Below are 25,109 nucleotides of genomic sequence, written 5' to 3' on the forward strand. Positions count from 1 at the left end.
TGGACGTGAAACAAGGAAAGATGGAGCTGTTTTGTAGCGCACTATTCTGCTCAGGTTTGTTTTTACTGGAAAGTGTTTGCACTTCCTAAATGAAAAGTGAATAAATGAACTAAAATAGGGGTTGAAATGAGCTTTTAACACTAGAACTCCCAAGGCAGTCATTTTGACTGTTTTCGTATTTTGATATGTAGTAACTTCAGTTAGATGGATCTCATGTTGTCCTGGCTTTCCCTGTTTTTATGTGTCCTTTATTTTTGCTTTATAATTTCCATAAAATAATGTATCAGAAAATAAATATAGCTGTTTTTGTCTTTGTCTCCCACAAGCCGTCATTTTGACGGCTCTATTGTTTACATGGTAACGATAATGGACAGCATCGCCATTGCTAAGCAACCGACTTTCCAGCTCACGTGCGCTCCCTCTCCGTTCATACGGCGTGTGAAAAAGTGGCTGACACAGCTTTTAGAAGAACATTCTCAGTGAAACAAGCACGAGAAATGAAGCTGCTTCAGGCGGAGAGGGGAAAGCTGATGAAAACTGGTCAGTAGGAAGCGGCAGGGACTCTTGACGGCAACGCGGAAGACCATCTGGGACCCCTCGCCCACGGAAAAGATCTGTGTCGCCTCAGCCAACGAACGAAAGAGAGACTTCTTTTCAAGGTTTGGATTAAAGTGATACTTTCTTACTGTTTTATTAGGTTCACACATCCATAAAAAGTTAATAATGCACTTCAAGCATTTTGCTCAACAGCGTCGTCAGCCTGCATTTAATGGCCAAAATGACAGCCATCAAACTGACGGTTCCTGGGAGTTCTAGTGTTAACAGAACAGACTAAATGGTTTTTGGTCCAGTTAAAGGCTGTTTATTAGTTTTAATGACAGAGTTGCTGTAACATCTCAGTTTCTTCATCATAGAAACTTCTAACTTACACCAGCTGCCTATAACTAGTTCCTCTCATGCTGCAGGTTTTCTAACAGTGTTAGTTAAACTTAAGTGAGTGGGAGAAAGAAACGTGTGTGTTCTAATTCATTTTTGTAATCAAATAGATTCTTAAATCTGCTGTTTTTATTTTGAAAACGTGTTGACATAATGGTTAAGCTATTACACAACCCCACAGAGCTCCAAGACGCTGTCATCACTGGTGTTGGCAGGCAGTGTGGTAGGTTGGATTAGCCTGAGCAGCGCGGTGCACCAGTCACCCCCCACCCACCCCTGCGCTGCACTTACATAACACACGAGGAGATTTGTCCACTCATTTCAGTGATTTGGGATTTGAACCAGTCTTACTGATGGAAGCTTTGAGGCTGTGTGAGCCAGACCAGCTGTGAGTCCAGCTGCTGGAGGATAACAGAGAAATTCCTTAGTGTTGCACCTTGTTTATAAAATGGGTCCTGTAGATGTGTGGTGTTTTTCTTTTTGGTATTTGATAACCATACAGGTTGTAGGAGCAGAAATTACTTCCCACGCCACCAGCCACATTCCCGGTGATTTCTGTGGTCGTCACTGGCAGTCATTCAAAACTGGGATTGATCAACACTCCTCGCTTAATCCCTCTTGTCTCCACAAGCTGTAGCTGTGTGACGACACAGATAACAGTTGCAGCTTTTTAACGGCACACTGACATTTCCTCTGAAACTGTAGAGGTGAATGCTGCTTAAACTCAGATTTGTGTAGAAAGGCTTTGGTGGTTGGTCTGCCCCCTGGTTGAAACTGTGTGGGTCTAAATCAGGGGAACTCAATCCTGGTCCTGGAGGGCCAGTATCCAGCCTGTTTTAGTTGTTTCTCTGCTCGAACCAAGGGTATCAGAAGCATAAAAAAGGGGGGGGGATGGCATTTCCTACTCTGACAAAATGGTTGTGACGCAGGTGGCTCCATCACACTTGATTCAGTGGTTGAATCACCAGTTCATTAAGCTCTGCAGAAGGTTGTTAATCACATGCCCATTGATATCAGATGTGCTGAAGCAAGGAAACATCTAAAACATGCTGGATACTGGCACTCCAGCACCAAGACTGAGCACCCCTGGTCTAGGGTTGGGTATGATCGAGCATCAATCGGAACCGGGACTAACTGTCGGTTTTTCCTGGAATCATTCAAATGTTTTAATTTCGATTCCTAGTTTCGATTCCCAGTCTGCCAACTGGAAGAAGAATCTGCAGCTGATCTCAGTGGAAAAAACGGGATCTGCAAATTCTGATCAACACCTTTCAAAGCCGATCATGCCACCAGCTTGTCGCTCCTGCTTTGCAGCTTGCAGAGACCCTGAGTGCAGCATCATGTCTCCTTTCCTTACCTCACAAAAAATTAACAAACACGTCTGCCAAACTCCGTGAGAGTGGTGAAGTGATGTAAAGTTTGCATCCTTCAATGAAAAATGTGGCGCAGAGGAAGCTCGTAAAAAGTCATCAACAGTGGATTTAATACACGTTTTACGGAAAGACTCCAGGCGATGTGAGGCGAGTTTTTAAGATTCAGTTTCCCTTCTGACTGAATCACTGCAGCAGCAAGCAGGTGTAGACTCTCAGTCATCCGGGACATGACCATCCTGACAGATTTCGGTGAAAACAGCCGGACTTTTCTATTTAGCCTCTCATGCCAGAGGCTTCTTCAGTTCCCAGACTTTGGCCATGGTCAGAAACAAACACACTGGTTGTGCTGCAAGTTTTTTTCTTTTGCTGAAAACATGTTTTTGTTTAAATTACGGTGATGTTATTGGTCAGAGAACTAAAATTCATGTTGAAGTTCAGATTATTTCATCAAGTAAGACCTGTGATTAGCTGGCTCACTTAAAGCATGTGATGGTGTTTGAAAGAATGGAATTGAGAATCAATCGGAATCTAAACGGGGAATTGGAATAGGAACCAGAATTATTCCTACGATGCCCAACCCTTCCCTGGTCTAGATCTCTAGCAGACGTATGAAGGTTTAGAGTAAAGATGTGTTCCACATTAAATACTGTGTGCTTGTTTGTTCATCTAGATTCCCACTGGCCTGAGACTGTTGGGGACTAATGAGACGCAAAAGAGTGAAAATGTGCACATTTTCAGTTGGAATCACCTAGAATATGTTCACATATGTAAGAATAAAAACTGTTCAAAAGTTTCAAGATTTGTGTAACTTTGTATTTAGTCCGTCAGTGGAAACAGGAAATGTGGGGGAGGGGAAGCTTTAAAACCATTTTATAGTTACACAAAAGCACGGGATGAGACACGATGAGTTACATTTCTGAACATTGACCTGATTCTTAGTAAAACTATATTGGGATGACAATGTTTATATTAGCTGCATGTGGGAAATTCTTACTCCTGGTAAAATGAAGCGTGTAGTTCAAATGAGTTCATGTCCTTAAATACATGAAATTCATGTATTCATAATCAAATCTTTCTTAACACAAAGACTTTCCTTAGATTTATTTCAGTTATCCTGAGAAAGAAAGACCTGGGTCATAAAGCTGTAGTATATGCTACGAACTACCAGTAAAACTGCAGTTCAAGCACACATGTACTTGGCATCATCAAAGTAGCTCCACATAGCTGAAAGTGATGATGTCTCACTCAGAATTAGACTTTCACTGCAATTCCCTTCAATAAACTTTAGTTACTAATGCTGGAGGAGGAGCAAGTGCCCGCCCTTCTCAGGCTGGCACCTTGTGGTGTTCTTCATCCACCCTGCCTGCTGGTGGTGGTCTGTGGGAACTGGAGGTGCCTATGTGGGTGTGGCTGCCCCACCTTTGCCACTTGTCTCCAGAGCTGCTGTGGCTACATTGTGGCTTATCACTGACAGCATGTGAATGTGTGTGGATGGGTTAATGACTGCTGTGCCTTTTGGGGCTGGAAGACTAGAAGGTGCTACATAAATGCAGGCCGTTTACGAACAAATCTGAGTGGGCTGTTATTTGAGTGTCCTGGCTTTTTAAGGATCTTCTAGCAGACTCTAGGATGTGGCGCAGTGTCAGAGAAGCTGACTGCAGGTTCATGTCTGGCCTATGATTAGTTGTTACCATCTCTGTTGATAAAACTAGCCGATGTCAAAAGTCAAGTTGCATCTTCCAGCCTCAACAATGTTGAGGAGCATTTTGCTCACTCTTGCTGATGCTTTTGTTGTTCTACCTGCCTCCTCTTGGCACCGAACCTCCTTCCTCACCAGTTCACCTTGCAACCAAAACAATGCAGGGGCTGTTTCAACGTCCTCTCCTCCTGCGCCTTAACCACCGCTGTGCATTTCTACTTTGGACTGAACAGGTAGCGCCTCCACGTGAACGATCCGCGAACCGCACATGCGCGAGAGATCCATACGGATCATGGATCAATGATGATCTGTTGCATCCTTAGAAATAACTGATCTTTTACAACAAGGGTGCCCAATCCTGGTCCTGAAGAGCAGCAGGTTTTGGTTCTAGCCCTGCACACACCTGATGTGTGATTTAGAGGAGATGTGAACCTCTCTAGCATAAGCCAGAGATCACGTTCTGATGAAGCTAACAGGACCACATCATCTGCAAAAAGCAGAGACTTGATCCTCAGGCCACCAAAACAGATTCCCTCAACACCTTGGCTGCTCCTAGAAATCCCGTCTATAAAAGTTATGAACAGAATCAGTGACAAATGGGAAGCTTTGTCGGTGCTGTTTTGATTACTTGTACATATTGTAAATGAGAACAGTTCTTTGTCGTTTTGTGTAACTGTTTTATCAGATTTTTATCTTATTTGTCCTTCTCTGATGTAATGCTAACTACGTGTCTGTTGCTGCTGCCTCTTGGCCAGGTAGTCTCTGTGACTGAGAGTGAGTTCTTAATCGACTCATCTGGTTAAATAAAAGGTTAAATAAACCAGAGAGGTAACATTCCGCATGCCGAGAGCCAGCTTCTGTAGCCAAGGATCAGACCGCCACGGTCTCCGCTTCAGCCACCCATCAAGCAATGTTCCTGGCCCCTTTGGCCCCTCCCACAAGTGGTGAGCCCATGGAATGGGGGCCGACCAGTCTCCATGGGTAAAAGCCAGACCACATGGCGCTCGCCAACATGCCTCACCTCCAGGCCTAGCTCCATAGTGGAGCCCCAGTGACTCGCGTTCAGGCGAGGGAACACTGTTTCTGTTTTAATTATTCTTCATAAGGGTTTTTTTAGTCAGGCCATGTGGGTTTTTTCTCTCAATGTTGTTTTGTGACTATTTGAAGATGTCCTTCGCTGAGAAACCGTTTTTACTTATCATTCCTGATTCTAACGGGTCACTCTGAGTGTTTCATGCAGGCTGAACATGAAAACAGTCTCCTACACCTATCTCCTGCATTAGCTTCTGATAGAAACCAGACGGTGAAACTCTAGGATTAGAAAAGCCTGACAGATCTACGTCACTAACATTCATGGACTCACAACAGGGAAGGCTGTTGTTGGTTTAGCATCCAGGAAACGGCAGAGAACGTCTCTGCTAGTAGAAGTTAGCCATTAGCATTAGCAACTCCACCACACAGCAGAACTCCTCCAGGCTTGTGCTATTGGTGAAGTTAAAACATCAACATTGCAGAGCAGACAGTCAGTTTTAGAGTTGTGTTGCTGTTAGCCAATCAGAGGAGAGCTGTCCATATATCAGGAAGTAAGACACAGAAGCCTGTCATCTGAAGATGCTTCCTCCTCTGGATGAATTCTCTATGCTGAAGCAGTTGCACCAGAGCTTGTTTTCCCCCAGAGTAGGACTTACAAGGCCTTCATTTGCACTAGAGACCACTGCAGATGTATTGAAAATATGAGTGAAGGACCTCTTTAACTTTTCCAATAGTCATGTCAAGTATCTTCTGTTTTTGACCTTGTCCTGTTTATTTATTAATAATCAGACAATTTGGCTCTTGGTAGTAGTTAGCCTTCCCTTCCTGATAATAACACAGCTGATAATTTGTTACCTAATCTTTTAAATCCATCTGCAGGGAACATGATCCCCAATCTGCCACAGGTTGATGTTCTTATTCAAGGCCAGCTGCCCATAAGTAATCGGATTTTAAAAGGGAGGAACTTTTTCTTTCCTTATTGTATTATTTATTTATGTTGTTTTGCCATTTCTGGAACATCTGTTGTCTGAGACCATATTTATCGTTTGTCTTCCGCTGATTTTCCTAACACATCCAACAGAACACGAGTAGTCTGAGTTTCACTGAGTCGATGTGCCGGGAGGATTCTAGTTTCCAGAGAAACGACGGTTTACCTTGGAAAGAGAAGTTGTTTTCACTTCCACCCTCGCTGTTGCTTACTGTGTCTTTAGGAAGAAGGAAGTCCCTCTTGTGCCTGCTACCCACCCTACATCCTAACACTCACACACACACACACACACACACACACACACACACACACACACACACACACACACACACACACACACACACACACACACACACACACACACACACAGAGTGGTCTGCATCAGCAAATCTGATTGGTTCTGATGCTTCATCTGCTTTAATAAACACTTATCCGTAACCCTCCAATCTAAAAACAGGAAAATAAACCAACGGCTGTCATGGGGACTTTTAGACATTTAGTAGGTGTTGCTTCAAAGTTTCAAATGAAAATGTCGTCCCCATTCAGCTTGCTATTCCAAAGATCCAGACTTTAGATTGAATAATAATTTAATTCTCAATAATGAATGTACAAAAGAGCCCAACAGCCAGAGTCATTTCACTTTCTTGCCTCATCGCGTTTCTCTTGTGCTTGGCTGCCCTTTGGACTGATGGATTTCTTTCTTGTCTCTGATTTTCTCCTCAGCGGGATTTTTATAATTACACTTATCTCTGCTGCAGGCATTACTTTTCCTTCATCCTGTAGGAGATTCAGTGTCTGTCCACTGCTGGCTCATACATACCGACCCTTGCTGCTTGACTGGGGGGTTGTTTTCACACCCCCACTGCTCATCCTGGGCCCCACACTGCTTCGTTGAACTGGTCAACTCATGCTATTGTTGTAAACGAAATCAGACCAAAGCCGCTTCAGGGAGTGGAGGATGGGACAAGGAGGGCCTTTGGTCACACTCCCCCACTCAGTCTCACAGAAGCCCTGCCCCGGATTAGTAAAACACAATGCATGTTCAGCTTTAGTAGAGGGCACGTCAAAACCCATCACTAGCTCTAATGCTTTGGTTATTTAAGCAGAAAGGACATTTTCTTGAATGTGACTACAAATGTGCACCAATGCAGCTGATATTATTCAGAAAACATGTTAAACATCAGAGGAAAATGACCCAAACTCTGAGGGTATTTTACTGTTTTATTCAAGGAGCAGGTGCCCAAGAGAAGCCCTGACATTCCTCTCCCCAGCGACCCCCTCCAGGTTCTCCCCAGCACCTCCAACCAGTGGAATTCACCCAGAAGCCCTTCAATGGCCAGAGTGCATCCCAATAGGCTTACTTCTTTTGACACAGAGGAGCAGTCTCTCCTCCCCCCGATGATGGAGCTCCTTATCTTATTATTACGGCTTGAGCCATTCCGGTGCATTTCCATCAGCTGTGTCCTGGATCATGTTCTTTTGGTCACAGTCTCATTCTCATAGATTCTGGATGGAGCATGGATGGACCACCAGTTGGAGAGCTGTATGTTTTGGCTCAGTTTCTTTTCCCCCCTACAGACAAGAGCAAGTCCCTGACCTTTACTTTGTCTCTCTTCATCCTACCATCACTTGTAATCAGGAAACTAAGAAATGTAAGGCCCTGTGGTTGGAGCAACGACTCACTCCCAGTGCAGACGAGCATTCCAGCCTTTTCCAGCCAAGAAGACTTGGAGAACCTGACTCGGCCCCAGCTGCTTCACAATCTGCTGTAAACCACCCAGTGCACATTGAACTTGATTCATGGTTACACCTTGTCCTTAAACATGTAGAATAGACTTTACTGATCCCACAGAGGGGAAATCCACTTGTTACAGCAGCACTAACACTAAGGAGAATAGAAGAAAAATAATGTATTTATACACGTAGGCAGTAAGCTAGTATTGTACCCTTCAACTGCTAAAAACCACAAATAAATAATGAAGAATTCTGGTTCTCATACAGAGCATCTGTGTTGTTGGACCAGCTCCGTTTGCACCCAGGTACTTAAAGGTATCCACCACCTCGGTGTCTGCTTCCTGGGTGAGTGAGGGGGAGTGTTTCCCTGGACGTCAGTCACCATTTCAAACATTCCGTGTTCCACATTCCATGTCAAACAGGATCGGAGACCAAGGGCAGCTCTGCTGCAACGGGAATGAGACCAAGTTACTGTCCAGAATCCAGGCACCAGATTGGCCCCAGGTACTTTCCAAGGGAATGAAATTTAGAAATGAAAGGTGACGACATTTCAGCGGTATTCCAGGATTTCACTAGGCGCCCTCGTTAGATGTGTAAATGAGAGGAGAACGAGCAGAAGTTTAACCGTCCCTTCTGTGGATTCGTTTTTATGCTAAAACCTTCTGCATCTGAATATCTCTGCGTGAACGTCAGTGGACCTGTTGAAATCACTGAGGTGCAGTGTTCTTGTTGCCACAGCAACACAGGCTTCTCCGGCTCTCTTGTGTCTCTCCTACCCTCCACACTCACCCCCACACACAAACACACCAGAGCAGGGTCATGTGACCGTGCTGACGTAAGGCTGGGAGGCAGAGGAACGCATTAGTTTGTGAGCTTTGAATAAACCTCACGCTCAGACTGGGAGTCTGTCAGTCACCATTAGCTGTCTTACTCGCTCAGTCGCTGCTCTCCTCCCCCAGCGGGTGTGCTTTCCTCCTCTCTCCTCTTCTCGTCACTCTCTGTGCTGTTGCTGTCCTTTATTCTCGCCTGTTGCTTCTTCTCCTCTGCTGCTGCTGTAAACTTAGTCTAGAGCCAGGAGTCCCTGTGATGGACTGCTGAATAGCCTGGGCTTTGCTGCAAACTGAGGTAAGGTCCCTGTTTTTGTTCTTTGTGTGTGTTTACCCAGAGGTTGCCTCCAGAAGCCTACTTGTGTAGATAGGAAGGTGCGTGTGTGTGTGTGTGTGTGTGTGTGTGTGTGCGTGTGTGTGTGTGCGTGCGTGTGTGTGTGTGTGTGTGCACGAATTCCTCTTTTTAAGGTCGCCAGCTGAAAAATCCTCTAAACTTAGTTGAGCGAGTGCAGACATGCAGCGTGATGTGCGACTGGTTTGCTTTCTCTCACATCAAACATCGGATTTCAACCCTCATACAGGAAGTGAGTGCACGGTAGAGGAGAGAAGGGAAGAGTGACCGTTTGAGAGGCTGAGTGTGTCGTGATGTGTAGCGCCACATGGCTTTTGCTCCCAACGCGGAGGCTACGGTGTGGGCTGGAGCTGCTGGTTCTGACTGCCAGGGAGATGGAGGCGGTGGGGGGCAACACAGCTGCCCCCTCTGAGGCGATGAGAACACCTCAGGAGGCTGCTCTGCACTTGGAACACGGCTTTAACGTTAGAAGAGATGGGTTCTTTAAGGTTTTTGTGGTTTAGGAAGAAAGTGTTTATCTCGCAGCTTCCTCTTCCTGCTTATCATTAATCACACACACACACACACACACACACACACACACACACACCGCTCCCTGCATACCTCAAATGAACACTGTGTTTAGCTCAAACCAACGGTTTCTCCTCTCTGTACTCCCTCCTTCTCTTTTGTTGCGATGCATCTCCTCGTCTCAGCACTTCCTCCCACCTCTTACCTAATGATGTGGAGACCTGCCAGTGGCATGTAACAGCTCTCTGTCACAGTCCAGCTGCACATATTCACCGAGTCCCTCTAATTAAAGCTTCACTGCTCTGCAGAAAATAATGACAGTTTAGCATTGCATCAGAGCTGAGCTCACGTTTCTCTAGTTCTGTGTGGAAATGCTTCAGCAGGAGACACATAAGTCAGCTTCAAGTCAAAGCAGACATGCAATCTCCGGTGCTAATGGACGTTCTAATAATACCCTGCATCACATTGGTCTTGTTAAGCAGCTCCTAATACCTCGTAGTCTAATTACCCGAGGAACACCAAAGTAATGTCCTAACTCGTTATCAGCTTAACACGTGTTGTCTTTTATCTGAAACACCTGCTGATCGGAGTAGGACACGATTAGGCAGCTTGATGAATTAATGATTCTTCTCCTTCTCCCTCCTGGCCTGATGACTCCACATCTCTAAAGGATAAATCAGACTGATACGAGTAGATCATCCACGTGATGCAATCTTTCTTTGCAGGGTGCTGTAACATAAATCCGTATGGGTCTTACAACTCCCAGTCTGTTAGCACTAAAATATGCAGGTTCGGCCCGGTTTATCTGCTTTTACTGTTTATTGGAGCAGTCGGTGGAGCAGATGCTTGGTGGGTTGATCCTGGCTTTCTCACCACATGTTGATGAGTCCTGGGTCAAAACACCAAACCCCACGAAGATCTGCAATAAGGGGGATGGACATGTGAGTGGGTGAAGGGTTAGCACGTCTGTTCAAGTGTATTTGAGCTCAACTGAACTGAAAATAAAATAATTACATTGCTTTTTATTTATGAGGGGTTGTCGCGTCTAGGAAGCCACCAGCAGGTTCTGACGGGCTCAGTAGTGTCAGTGCTCTCCACCTTTACCTGTTTACCGGTGCTGCCATGTTAACCCGGGGGGTCCGATCACCTGACCGCTATCATGATGTTCTTTAAGTATCATGTAGCCTGCAGCTAATAGCTATGAGAGAGGCTTTTAATTCTGTCTAACTTATTCCCTTTCTACCTTTCCTTTTAGGGTTGGATTACTTGATTTTAATGGATTTAGTTTTTATTTTTGATTGTTTTTATTGTGTGTTTTGTTCAGCACTTTGGTCGGCTCTCATGCCGTGTTTAAATGTGCTATATAAATAAAATTGGTATGGTATGGTAAGAACGTGCAGCTGTTATTCAGCGATGCCTAGAAAAAGTGATTCCTGTGTTTTGTTTCCGTGGAGGGGCTGGGCTTCCAGGTTTAAGGATTTCTTCAGCAGAGTCACAAAGCCACTTCAAACCTTTGTAGCGAATTCAATGGAGTGTTCATTTGCTCTTCAGGCATTAAGTTAATCTGAACTCTGCATACAGATTATCCTCCACACCTGAGCACAGCGGCTTGTTGCGGCTACAGGTGGGCGAGAGGTGATGGACTGATTTGGTGCACATCAGTGCTGTTTTGGAGCTCTGCTGGAGTGTGAAGGCCATTTCTGTGGCCTGTGGGATTTATTGTGTGTGCATAGACTGCATCTGAATTGATTTAAGGTCGCTCTGTCATGGAGAGAAAGCTGACACCTCTCCCTCCTCCAGTGAGGCCTTCACATTCCCACTGGAGTGATGCGTTTCTGCCCACATCCTTAGACATATCTGGAGAGAAGTGTCTTAATACTGCAGCGCTGAACTGTACCAGGCTTCTTTAACTTCCTGTGTTGTGCTTCAGGGAGTCTCATGTAACTCGGAGGCCGTTTATGTAACTGCTGCTTTATGACCAGAGGCTGAGACAAATAGAAAGAAGGAGTTCAGGTGTGAAATGTTTCTAGAGATGTGAGAAGAGACAGAAACCCGGGGAGTAATGTTTATTACGGTGACAGGTGTTTTAATCAGAAGCCATCTCACATGATGGTTTTCTACTGATGATTCTGACCTGCATAATAACATTTATCCTCATAGGTCCTTTTAAACCATGCAGATACGAGATGGTGCAGTAAAAGCTGGATTAGGATTAGCTGATTTAATGATCCTGTAGTGCCTTGAATCATAGGGTTAGGGTCCTTCAGGTGAACTCTTCATTGTAAAGTTGAGCTTCTCATCTCTCCGCGTTCATCCTTACATAACAGAAATGTGTGACTCATCGTTGTCCCCGTACAAACATCTTAAAGATCTCCAGCGGCGTTTTAAGGAAGTACCAAAAGTCATGGCGGTCTTCTTCACTAGAAGGTGATTAGTTCTGTCTGAGTCCGTCTGTCGCCACGGCGTCAGGAAATGATACACCGGCTGCTCCCCCTGATGTTAGACAGGTGTCTGTCTGACTTTTCCAGTGAATGATGAAACATTTTAGTCAGGATTTACGCTTGGTTTGATGAATGCTGTACCTGCATGTGTTGTTATGAAGGGTGTAGTACAGATAATGTTAATAACCAAAGTCCGTTTATATTATAAAACACTTCACCGTCACTGCTGTTTCAGTTCTGTCTTCTGCTGGATCACCTTTTCTTTGTGTCTGAATCTAAATGTTTCCTTTTCCTGTCTGTTTTTTTATTTTTTGCTGTTATGATTTTTATCTTATAAAAATGGTTTCTCCTGCTGTTGGTTATTTCTGATCCAGCCTCATGTCTCAGAGAAAGTTAAACACGGGGACACACCCAGGCTCTGATTATTATTATTATTATTAAAACAGTAAAAGCTTTGTTTAATCTCTTTTTCTCATTATACACAGAGAATTTATTTTGTGGTAAGCAACAACCGTCACTAAGAAAATGACTTGTGGGAGTAAAAAGGTTCAGAATAAGTTTCACCCATCTGAGAATGGTCATGAGAAGCGCTTCTGATGCTGCACAAAGCGGTTGTGATATTTCTCACTACTTTATTTGCACTCGACGTAAAGGTCGGAGCTAAAAGGCCGGGGACACTTAAGAGATGATCATACCCTTCTGCTGAGGTGTTGTGTTTGGCATCTGCGCTTGACCCAGGTGAAGTGCTCTCACTCAGTGTCCACTGCAGATGGCTTTCACACATTCATTAGAACAAAAATGTGCTTATTTCTGCTTCGGTTGCCTCTTTCTGGTGCAACGCTGTTTGGTTTTTGCAGATCAAGAGGAGTGTGCTGCTATAATGTCTGTTCATTTCACCCGAGTGGCTTTCAGCATTATTCAGTGGCTCTGCAGGGAGAACATTTAGAGGATGTTAGAAGATGAAAACATTATTCATGCTTTGCTGTGTCACTGAACAGACTCCAGTCGACTCAGAGTTGGGTTGAGCCTTCTAAAGCAGAAGAGTTTATTACCGGCTTCATGACAACACTACACAATATTTGAATATCCACTGATTTAATGTCCACTGTCTGACCCCCATTCCCTCCAACAACCCTTAAACACACCTTCATCTATTTGTGCTGTATTTGTGTTCAAGTTTGACTAATTTCATAATATATTTTACTGAGTTGTTGAAGAATCAGTGGCTCAACAGAATATCTGCACTTAGGTGGAGAAAAAGTATGTTTGAATATTTTGTAGCCAATCACATGTTAAACGATCACAATTTCAATATGAACTGAATCAGTTGTGATAAGTGAGGTGACGTATGTCTCTTCTGATAAATGCTGATGTGGGAGGGCAGTGGAGTGAGTCGGGGTGTGTTGGAAGTGCACAGGAGCACCTGAAGTCCTTGTCCATGGATGCAGAAGGCTGGAAGCTCAAGAATCGCCGTATAGTCATTTCAGCTCAGTCCTTCAAATGTTATATTTTCACTTTTCTGTGGTCATGGACAGGACATAACCCTAACTGTTTAAAACGGTGGCAGAAAAAGACTTGAACGATAAAATTAAAGTATGAGCGGTCCTAGCAGTAAACAGGAAGTCAGTGTTGACATGTTTGTCTACCCACTTTGTCTCATGACTGTTAAAGATTCTGATACTGGTTAGTTGTTTGGTTTCTGATATAGCAACCTGCTGTATTATGACCAAATTTAGAGAATAATAACAGACTGAAGGATGTTTCATCCTATAAAGAGCAAGTAACGCCTAAATTAACTTTCTTTTGCTGATAACCTGTATAGATCAGTGTCTAACGGTGCTGTACACACGTGTAATCATTAGTGTGGCAGTTTAGTGCTACTTACTTTAAATTTCATATTTCAGCCCAAAACCATAATTCTATCTCCATCTTCAGATTAAAACTCTGCTCCACATTTACATAGAACCAGCTGTGGCTGATGGCTGAGCTGAAAAACGTTGTCAGCAAATGACTACGTGGCTGCACCACACTGGTCTCCAGGTTGAGGAAGCCGCACCTCCTCCTGGCTCAGCCACTCACCTGCTGATTTGACACATTAGCGCTCTGAGCCTCTCGCCTCCTTGAAAAAAATGCCTCCCTCCTCTTTTTATCTAATGATCGAGGTTAACAGGAAATCCTCCAGAATGCTGCAGAATCTGTGTCTGCTCTTCTCCTGAGCGTTAAGTCTTGTGTGAGTGTGTGCACGTGCTTGTTAACAACTCGTTTTTAGATTGAGAAACTCCGACAGCGCACGCGGGGGGGGGTGAGGGGGGTGCGGTCTATCACTGCCTCATTGCCGCTCTCTCGGTCCGCCAGGTGACGCCTCTTTCAGAAGCGTTTTCCTAACAGGAAGTGTGGATGAAATACAACTCCACCTATGCCTTGACCCTCACTTTAAAGGTTTCGCTCACCGAGACATCGTACTTGCTCTTTTTGAGACACGATTGGTCACTCTGACTTTCATAAGCATGCTGATCGTCAATACGTTTTCAACCGCTATCGCCTGAATTATCCGTAGACTGGAAATAGCCGGGAAAACTATCAAGTCAGAAAAAGGTCAGTCTCTTTTACCTCACAGGGAAAATGAGGATTCGTGGCCCCGCCCACCTCAGCTCAGGACCGAGGGAGGCTGTTGTTGAAATAGCATCCAGGAGAGAGCAGAGCGTGTCTCGGCAAGTAGAAGCTAACTTTTAGCTTTAGCAACTCCACCATACGGCAGAACTCCTTTGGGCTTATTGGAGATAAAACATCGAGGATGTATTTTGTTACCTAAGAAACAATGAATGACGGCAGTGGAAGAGTCACGCTGCTGTTAGCCAATCAGAGGCGAGATGTTGGCGTGTCATGAATATTCATGAGTGACACTCAAAGTCCTCCCTCTCAACAAATTTCTACTTTCTGAAACAAAAGCGCAGGAGCTTTTCTTCACAGAAAGAGAGTCACTCATTCATGCCAAACGCCACCTCAGAATGAGTCACCCATTCATACAAGATGCCACAGCAGAATGAGTCACCCATTCATACAAGACGCCACAGCGGAATGAGTCACTCATTCATACCAAACGCCACAGCGGAATGTGTCACTCATTCATACAAGACGCCACAGCGGAATGAGTCACTCATTCATACTAGACACCACATCACTCATTCATACTAGACGCCACATCACTCATTCATTCCAGTCGCCACATCACTCATTCATTCCAGTCGCCACAGTGGAATGAGTCACTCATTCATACCAGACGCCACAGCGGAATGATCACTCATTCATGCCAGTCGCCACAGCAGAATGATCACTCATTCATACCAGTCGCCACAGCGGAATGAGTCACTCATTCATACCAGACATCACAGCTGTTAGTTCTGGTCGGCGCTCAGTTTCCTATTGAACGGAGCTCTGCGGGGCAGGGGGCGTGGTTACATTACATCACAGTACATGATGAAATCATCACTTTTACGGATTTCTGAAAGCAGAAAACTCAGAAAAGCTGCTTTAAATCGTTTTTCTTGTTTTAATTATGATATCTTCACACTACTTTCTCCCTGGAGACTATGGAGACATGCAGACCTGCAACACTAGTGACCAGGATGATGCATAAAACCAGTTACAGCGATTCCCAGTAGGTTTGGGTTGGTTTTAAAAGAAAATGAAGCAGAGTATATGATTATCTTTTCATTTGCTCTTTCTTACAGTTTGTTTCTCAGGTTTTTGACCACTTGATGCAGTAAGGGACGAAGAACACAACGGAAAACTACACATGTAGTTTTCATTTAACTGAAAAACACTATAGACTGGTGTTGGGAAGTTATTGTTACGTTTCCCCAGGAGGGACCCAGAAGTGTCTTTTTTGTTCATTTTGTAGGTTTAGAAAATACGCTTCACCTTTTACTTTATTGTAGATGCAACAGGAGACTATTTTTGTTGTTGCTACGCCTAACGCTTTCTAAAAACACAGGAATGACACATTTTAGAATCAGCTTGGCACTTTGAGAAGAGTCCGGTATCTTCACCAAACCACCATGTTCCTTTTTAGAAGTAACTTCCTCTGCCCCTCTGCATGTTCGGCCTGCAGATCCCAGCTAACAGCTGTTCAGACTCTAGATCATCGCTGAAACGTGTGTGGTCTCAGCTGCCTGATGTTTTGTTAGGATACAATATGACCTGCACTTGTACGGTATAGCACCTCTCAGAGTAAGGACTCCAAAGCGCTTTACACTACAGTGTATCATTCATCCATTCACACACATATTCACACACAATAATGATGAGTCTCAGCCCAACACCTGGACCAGCCTCCACATGATGCTCTAGTCAAAGTAAACTAACTGCAAACGTCCTTGTTATCTTTTCAGTCTCTCAACAACAAACTTTAGTGGGAGTTATCTGTGCTCCTTCCCTTCTCTTCCTGCTCTGCAGCCTTTTTGGCTGAAAACACTTGATCCTGTCCATGTATGTCCCTGCTTCATGGAAGCACCAGAGCTGTGGTTGGTTTTTGTCTCTGCATGTGTGTTATCAGTGTATTTATGAAATGAAGCCTGATTTAATTTACTCATCAGTAATTCATGATGGGGGAAATCACTACTGACAGCTGACAGCATAATTCTACAGAGATGTGATCAGTAGAATAATCCTGTAATAATGTCCGTGTGAGAACATCTACGTCACATACCAGTGGTAGCAGATCTCTGCCATAGTTATCCACCTGTTCATCACGAAACCTAGTTTGGGTCTCTGTGGAAGAGGTTCCCGAGGTTGGGGTCATGAGATGATCCCTGCACAAAACATCAAACTCCTAAAAGGACGTTTCCACTGTAAATGATGTCAAAGCTAAGAATAACAGTCATACGTGTCATAAGTGCAAATGTTGTGACCCATTAGATTCTTATCTGCTGTATGTAGCTCTATGAACAGACTCAGTTTGGAGAAATAAAGATGAATGGATGAGCTGACAACTGGTCACAATGGGGCCAACCATAAAATCGCCTTATATTGTATGTGTGCACCATTTCACTGATGCACATTCCTGCCCATGTGAAACTGTAATAAAAAGATTCATATCAGGGCTTAGCATACAGTTAGCTAAACACCAAGCTAACCACAGGTTTATTCGGCCATTGTTTGACACTGAGCAGACCCGGGTGCATCTGCATTAGCTGTAACTTCAACTCCAAGGACCAAAATGGAGAACACACTAGAGTTGTCCTTTAAGTTTTTCTTAATCATTGATGCATTTCTTTATTTCTGTATTCATGTCACGTCTTTCTTTTACCTTTTTCAGGAAATACACCATAAGAAACGCGTTGAAGTCACCAATATGTGTAAAAGTAGTCTCGTCGCTCATATTTCTAACCTTTTATTTCCTCAATGTTTTTATGGACCAAAGAACTATTAAACGTTTAAAAGTTTGAATATGTCACATTTAAAACATTTCAAATCCCTAGAACGTCGGGGCAGCTTTTACAGCCTTTATTTTACATTCATGGTTATTCTGGCTAAATTATTATGAAACTCCTGCCAGAAAGAAACTGCTCAGAAGTTTTCCAACCCATATTCCTGTCCACTAAATTATCTGTTAAAGACCAACTTCACTTGTTTTACCAACACATCAGCAGAGGTTTCTAGAATACACGAATGTCTTGTGAGTCGATCTCTGTGAGCAACAAATATTGGGCGCTCCTGTTTCAGGAGCTAGAAGGGAGCCACATCACAGCTGAGCTTCAGATGGCAGGATCTGGAGTCTTACTTCCTGATATGTGGACACCTCTCCTCTGATTGGCTAACAGCAACACGACTCTACCACTGACTCTGTCTACTCTGCAACGTTGATGTTTTATCTCCACAAATAACACAAGCCTGGAGGAGTTCTGCTGTGTGGTGGTGTTCCTAATGCTAACAGTTAGCTTCTTCTTCTCTGTTGTTTTCTGGACACTAAACCAACAACAGCCTTCCCCGTCGTGAGTCCAGATGGTTGAGTCCACGAATGTTAGTGACAGTGTGACGTAGATCTGTCAGGCTTTTCTAATCCTAGAGTTTCACCGTCTGTTTTCTATCAGAAGCTACTGCAGGAGGTAGGTGTAGGAGACTATTTTCATGCTCAGCCTGCATGAAACACTCAGAGTGACCGGTTAGAATAGTCATGGTTTCTCAGTGAAGCTGCTCTTATCAGTCTGCTGGTTCTTTAGGAAGTCCTGATTTCTTCTGTGAGACCCCAGACTCGCTCTCAGAGAGGAGTTCTCAAAGGCGCTAGCAGGTGGTTTGAAACTTTTGTCCATCGCTGATTCAGCCACTCCTCTCCTCCTGTAGTCTGAGGTCATCTCATCAGAGGCCGTTATCTGTTCCCCACACCTGGTTCGGAACTGGAGGATCTTTTAAAGCAGAAAAACCCCGACTGATGAAAGTCGTTGTTGTTACTGAGTTTGGACTCTGGAGATTCTTTTCAAAAGCAGCTGAAGACGTTTTTATTCCAGAAAATGTGACTAAACTTTACGGCTGTGTGGAGGTGCATCTAAGTTAGTCACTGGGTCTGTTGAATGTTGAATTTCTTCTGTCTGACAGCGAGGACGAGCAGAGCCCATGGCTGCTTCTCAGCTCAAGGCCTGCTGTCCGACAGTCAGCTGACTCGTAGTGAAAAGCTGCTGAGGTGCTGCCCTGATAACGGCGTATACAAACCAGGAAATGAGAAGGTTCCTTCGTACTGACTGCATCATCTATAGGTAGGGGCTACCACCAGATATCTGTTTGTCTCTGAACTCCTTTAGGCTTTCCACAGGCCCTCTGACCCCTGTGATGCTTCCAGTTTTATTTTAGTTATTTTCCATGATGTTGTATCCTGTTTCCTTCTTTTTTCTTGACCACAGGAAGCAGCGTGAGTTTGTTGCTACCCCCAGGGGCATTCACGTATCAGAAGCATCTCCAGGCGCCTCTGCTCTCCTCCTCCTTCCTTTCTGCTTGTTTTGTGCTAAACCAACACTCTTAACACCCTCTCCAGCTGTTCGTCCACTTGTTCTGCTAAAAGCTTTTGTCGTTTATAATTTAGCTTTGGCAGATTTTAGAGGAAAGTTGTCCTCAGAAGATGTGACTGAATCATTTCCGTGAGTGCAGCTGCATTAGAAACACATAATTACTGAATTTAAACAATAAAATCCTCTAAAGTTCTTTTGTTCTGAGATCAGAACATTTGTTGGGATTTGTTTCCCAGACAGAAGCTGAACTTTTCACTGTAAACCTAATTTTACTTGAATCGCTTTTTGGCTTCTGCTTTTGGAAAGCATGTGCTGCTTCTACCAACTCTAATCAAAAGTTTGCTCTGGTGGACTTTAAGGGCAGGTTTGTGAAAATGGTCGTCAGCCACTGAAGTTGAATAGTGTGTAGTAACTAAACAGGCTTTCAGGTTGTGTTGTTTTTACAGCAAATCCCAGAAACATGAAAAATGTAGACGATAACTGTTCTGGTTCTAATGTTTGGACAGAGGAACCAGTCATCTAGACAATTAAGAAGGTCCGGTGATCTGGTGCCAAGCAGACAGAACTCCCACCAGGACGTCATGGACAGAAATAGGACACAGTCTTAAGGTTCATTTTGTTTGAAGTAGAGAAAAAACGAAGCTATGTTCAACATGCAGACTCACAAATGTCCTCCAGAGTAAAGATTCCATGTTTTGTAAAGTTCTTCAGTCAAGTTTATTTTCTGGACTTCTGTGCTCATCACAGACATGGTGTTCGTTATGGACAATCGTCTATAACAAACACCATGTCCTAGCAAAAGATGTCTATGTGTGCTCTTGGCATCAGGATACCTTAGATCGCAGCTCGATGATCGACTTTATAGTCGTTTTGTCTGACCTGCGGCCACATGTCTTGGACACTCAGGTGAAGAGAGGGGCAGAGCTGTTAAATGACCACTACCCAGTGGTGAGTTGGCTTCGATGGTGGGGGAGGAGGCCGGTCATACCAGGCAGACCCAAACATATTGTGAGGGTCTGCTGGGAACATCTGGCGGAGTTTCCTGTCATGAGCTTTAATTCCCACCTCCAACAGATTTTCAAACACATTCCGAAGGAACGTTGAGTCAGAGGGGGACATGTTCCGTGCTTCTATTGTTGAGGCAGCTGACCAGAGCTGCGGCCGCAGGGTTGTCAGTGCCTGTCGTGATGGCAACCTCCGAACCCACTGGTGGACACTAGCGGTTAGGGATGCTGTCAAGCTGAAGAAAGAGTCCTATAAGGTCTTTTTGACCTGTGGGACTCCAGAGGCAGCTGGTGTGTACCAACAGTCCAAGCGGAATGTGGCTCGGGTGGTCGTGGAGGCAAAAACCGGGCATGGGAGGAGTTCGGTGAGACCATGGAGCAAGACTTTCGTATGGCTTCAAGAAGATTCTGGTCCACCATTCGGCACTTCTGTAGGAGAGAACTGTGCTCTACCAACACTGTTTACAGTGGTGATGGTGTGCCACTGACTTCTGCTCGGGACATTGTGGATCGGTGGGCGGAGTATTTTTTTCCTCTCTTTTATAGCGCCAAATCACGACAGGAGTCGTCTCGAGGACCTGCACACAGTAAACATTCCAATACAGGTCAGTTCATTAAGTCAGTCAGAAAAAAGTTTCCTATATAAGGAACCCAGCAGGTTGCATCGAGTCACTGACTAGTGTCAGAGTCTTTACAGCAGTCCTCATACTAAGCAAGCATGCAGCGATAGTGGAAAGGAAAACTCCCTTTTAACAGGAAGAAACCTCCAGAGAATCCTGGCTCAGTATAAGCCATAATATATAAATATGTGATTTCTTGGTAAATATTCCATGTGGTGAGAGATAAACTTTATTGTATTTATCCTAGTGAATCTATAATTAAATGGGTAAACTAGTAGTAGCACATCCAATGTCAAAGAGAGTAAAATGTTATCAGGAGAGGGAGAATGTTTAACTGGTTAGCAGCAGTGTGCTAGCTTTCATACATAGATAAGTAAAATACTGCCCTGTCGGCAACAAGATGGCGCCTGTCCTTGGCTTAGCCGCAGTCACCGGCAAATTTTCTCCACTAACCACGATCCTCTTCAGTAGTGTCCCTGCTACCATCTCCTATGATCGCCAGACTCTTTTGTCCTTCCGTTCGTTACAAATAAATACAAATAAATTCTTTAAAAATCCTGCCATGTGAATTCATGGATTTTTTTTTCACATTCTGTCTCTCACAGTTGAAGTGTACCTATGATGAAAATTACTGACCTCTGTCATCATTTTAAGTGGGAGAACTTGCACAATCGGTGGCTGACTAAATACTTTTTTGCCCCACTGTATGTGAAGATCTGTCAAAGTGTCTGAAAGTTCATCCGTCTTGTGCTGTGAAGTGAAGCAGTCTTAGATAAGAGTGAGCTTGGAGGGACTTTGGGCAAGCACATTATCTTTCTTGCAGATCAAAGCCCCAGTTAAGACTTATGTCTCCATGTGACCCGATACTGAAGAGGTCGAGCTGTAGATGGACAAACAGACCATTTCCAGAGGCTACACTTTTAAAGACAGGATTTCTAGGAGCAGCCAAGGTGTTGAGGGGATCTGTTTTGGTGGCCTGAGGATCAGGTCTCTGCTTTTTGCAGATGATGTGGTCCAGTTGGCTTCATCAGAATGGGATCTCCAGCTTTCGCTGGAACAATTACTTTTAGATGAGCTAGACAGCTAACTTCTGCCTTTTTGTCTATATTTTGAAGCTTTTTCTGTTAGGATTTTATTTGTTTCAAACACACGTTTGTCAGATGAATCCATTTCCTTTTTATGTTTTTGTCTAATTAATGATGCTTCATAAAAAAGTAAAGAGTTGAGCTTTGGTTATTGGTTTTAAATGTTCCCATCTTCTCTGGAAACAGTATTGGGTCTTAAATCATCATGTTTCTGAGGGCTTTGCTTAACGTTATTTAATACCTTTAATAGAGACAGTAATACATAGGTGTGCAGCGATGCTGTTTCATAAATAAAATCATGAAAAAGACAACAGGAAGTGTCATCTGGAGCTTCTTGCTGCTTCACTGTTTCTCTCCAGAATCAATAAGCACTACATGTGGCTGCCTTCACCTCCTCCTTCTACTGAGTCTGTTACTATAGCAACCTAATGAAGGCTAAGAAGGCCAGTTAAAAGTGTAAAGGCTGAAAATAACCTCTGTGGGCTGCATCAAGCTAACTATCCAGCAAACAGCACCAATTGATGTGACAAGTGGTGAGACGCTGTCTGCATCTGGTTCGGTGTTGATTTGATGGGAATGAGCTCGTCCGCCTGCCGGTTGGGGGGTGAATGGTGGTCAGACCCCAGAAAAGTTGCTTTCACTTCAAATGAAATCTGTCTTCCTTCTTTCCTGTCACCCTGTAACGCACCGCCTCCTAGATGCCTGCCAGCGTTTTAACCTCTCACCTCTGGCTTCACAGCAAGTCAGGAAGCTTTGGGGCTTCTTCTTTTGGAGATGCTTAGAGATTCAGTAATGACTGTAGTTACTTTGGGATTTTCCCCACAGAAATGAGCTCATAGTTTTTATCTGAAAGCATCAATATAAAAGGGGCAGCAGCAGCTCAAGAGGTAGAGCGGGTTGTGCAGCAGTCAGAAGGTTGCAGGTCCGATCCCGGCTCCGACCAGAGAATGCTGCTGTTGTGTCCTTGAGCAAGACACTTAACCTCCTTGCCTGCTGGTGGTGGTCGAAGGGAGCGGTGGCGCTTGTGCTCGGCTGGCCTCATCCCTGTCAGTGCGCCCCAGGACAGCTGTGGCTGCAGTGGGCTCCCCATTACTCATGAGGGATCCACGCTTCTGTCACAAGGTAGTGTTGCTTTGTCTTTGTGGTGGCAGGGTATTGGGGTTTTGGGTGGATTGGTTGGACCTGTGCACATGGGTGGGACTTGGTTGTTGAGAAATTGAAGCAGGATGGCTATACTGGCCTCATATCTAAAGATTCCCATCAGGTGGTTGCCTGATGATGGTGTGGCCTAAACATCTGGGCTATAATGATTCAGTCAAGGGTACGCTGGTGCATCATTGTGGGAATCTGCTGCAGATGTATGGAGCATGGTGGTGGCAGGAGAACATCTCATCTATTCAATAATTAAAATAGACCTATTTGCTGAGAACAAAGAACTTAGCAGTGCTTAAGGAGGTTTTGCTACCTAGCGCTAGATTATGAAGGTTGTGGAGCTATAGTGAGACCTTCATCTTTGCCAAAGGGACCTTTCTTTACCAGTTCTACTGGCTGAGTGCTGACGCGTGGAGCCAAACATTAAAACTGTTCTAGTGGAGCTGGACTCTGAGCCACCATTGCCTCTGCTGCAGCTTCTGCACGGTTGTGTGGTAACGTTTGTCCACCTTGATTTCAGTGTGCTTGTTAAACCAGTGATGACTCAAAACAAACCACGTTTGTGTGACATTTGATTTAATCACCTGTGTTAACACATCAGCAGCTCTGGTCTTGAGCGGCAACAACATTTTTATATCAGACTTCTTTCTCTCTTATCATAAAGGTAAGTGGATGGCGTTCTTAATTTTCACTACAGTAGATCACAACTGGCTCCCCTCTCCTCCACAGCTACCCACACACCGCCTGAACAGGCACTGACTGTTCTTGTGTGTGTGTGTGTGTGTGTGTGTGTGTGTGTGTGTGTGTGTGTGTGTGTGTGTGTGTGTGTGTGTGTGTGTGTGTGTGTGTGTGTGTGTGTGTGTGTGTGTGTGTGTGTGTGCGCGTGCACCACACTCAGCCAGAAAGCTTATCAATGGCTGTGAGATTTTGCCAAATGTTGTTATGGTAACTGCAGCAAAAACGGCTTCATGAGAGTGAGCTGGACTTGTGTAGGATGAATTCAATCCGAGTATTAAGTGCGTTGAAGGCGAAGTGCAAGAGAGAAGAGAGGAGTTTATGAATGGCTCAGTGGAACAACACAGAGGTGTATTGATCAGTGACGGCTGTGCAGAATAAATGTTAATATAGAATAACTAAAGGTTTATGTTGATCGTACTTGTTTTACAAATCTGTCCTTGTAGTTTTACTGGACTTGTGATGTACTGACCCAGCATTAACACCATCTTAGAGGCCGTGGTTTTGGGACGACTGAAGAGAGCCTGCAGCTTTACTGCTGAGTGAGTCTGAGCCAGAGCACCAGTTCTGTTACGTTTAGCTCTGAACCACCATCTGTGATGTAAGTAGTAGTTTATATGGTAGTTCTGAATAAAGCAGCTGGGCCTTCTTCTATACAGGTGTGGAAAACTGTAAGAATGGTTCTGACTTTTAGTCTACGTCTTTATCTTCAGTTGATACGTATTTGTTGTGAATTTAGCTTTCTTTTCGTAAACTTCTCAACAAAAATAAATGGTCTGTATTTGTATAGCACCTTATTAGGGTTCTACAACCCCCCCCCCCCCCCCCCCCCCCCCAAGGCACAACACAGTCAGTCATTCACCCATTCACATCCTGGTGGGGATGAGCTACAATGTAGCTACAGCTGCCCTGGGGCACACTGACAGGGGTGAGGCTGCCAAGCACAGACGCCACCGGTCCCTCAGACCACCACCAGCAGGCAGGGTGGGTTAAGTGTCTTGCCCAAGGACACAACAGCAGCACTCTTTAGTCTGAGCTGGGGTCGTACCTGCAACTTTCCGATTACTGGACAACCCGCTCTACCTCCTGAGCTACTGCTGACCCAGTAGCAGCAGTTTTCCTCCACACCACTAGTCTTGCTGTGTCCATCAGTCGACTTTGGTTCCAGTAATTAGTCAGAGCCGGCCAAAACTGCTGAATGCACCTGATGAAGGCATCAGGCTGTCGGACGCCGTTTCAGACCAGAGTCTGGGCCCTTGTTGGGCTGGTTAACACTGCCTGCATGTGCTGTTGAACTTTTACACCAATTTAATTGTGTCAACAACGTTAAAAGTTCAATAACATTTAAATGAAACCAATCCACACAAAATACCTTCCCTTTAGTGGTACAACAAACATGGCTTCACTTTAGTTTGAATATTATCTCCTGTGTTTAAGCCCACACTGCATTCTGTGAGCTAGGGGTAACCGATTATAAGTGATGTGATGGTTTTACTGCAGCTGAGGAATGCTAAATGTAGATACAATCGGGCTTCTCGTTAGTGTAGTGAACAGAGGGTTAGAGCCCCCCCCCCCTCCCACAGTGACCGCCCCATAATATGAAGATTCCTCAGTGACGGC

General features: G+C 44.5%; 1 protein-coding gene across 2 annotated transcripts in view; it reads left to right on the top strand.

Annotated features, from left to right (window-relative positions):
• Positions 1 to 25,109, top strand: part of ncalda (neurocalcin delta a) — a 78,280-nt gene that overhangs the window by 34,883 nt on the left and 18,288 nt on the right. The window contains exon 1 of one of the 2 annotated variants that reach the window (XM_015949340.3): positions 8,559 to 8,887. The exons of the other annotated variant lie outside the window; for it this stretch is intronic. The gene's annotated coding sequence lies outside the window, so the exon portion shown is untranslated. Of the gene's footprint in view, positions 1 to 8,558; positions 8,888 to 25,109 lie in introns of those variants that run through there. 2 annotated transcript variants of the gene reach the window in all.

Source organism: Nothobranchius furzeri, chromosome 5 (genome assembly GCF_043380555.1).
Source record: "Nothobranchius furzeri strain GRZ-AD chromosome 5, NfurGRZ-RIMD1, whole genome shotgun sequence".
In the NCBI taxonomy this organism is placed as follows: domain Eukaryota; kingdom Metazoa; phylum Chordata; class Actinopteri; order Cyprinodontiformes; family Nothobranchiidae; genus Nothobranchius; species Nothobranchius furzeri.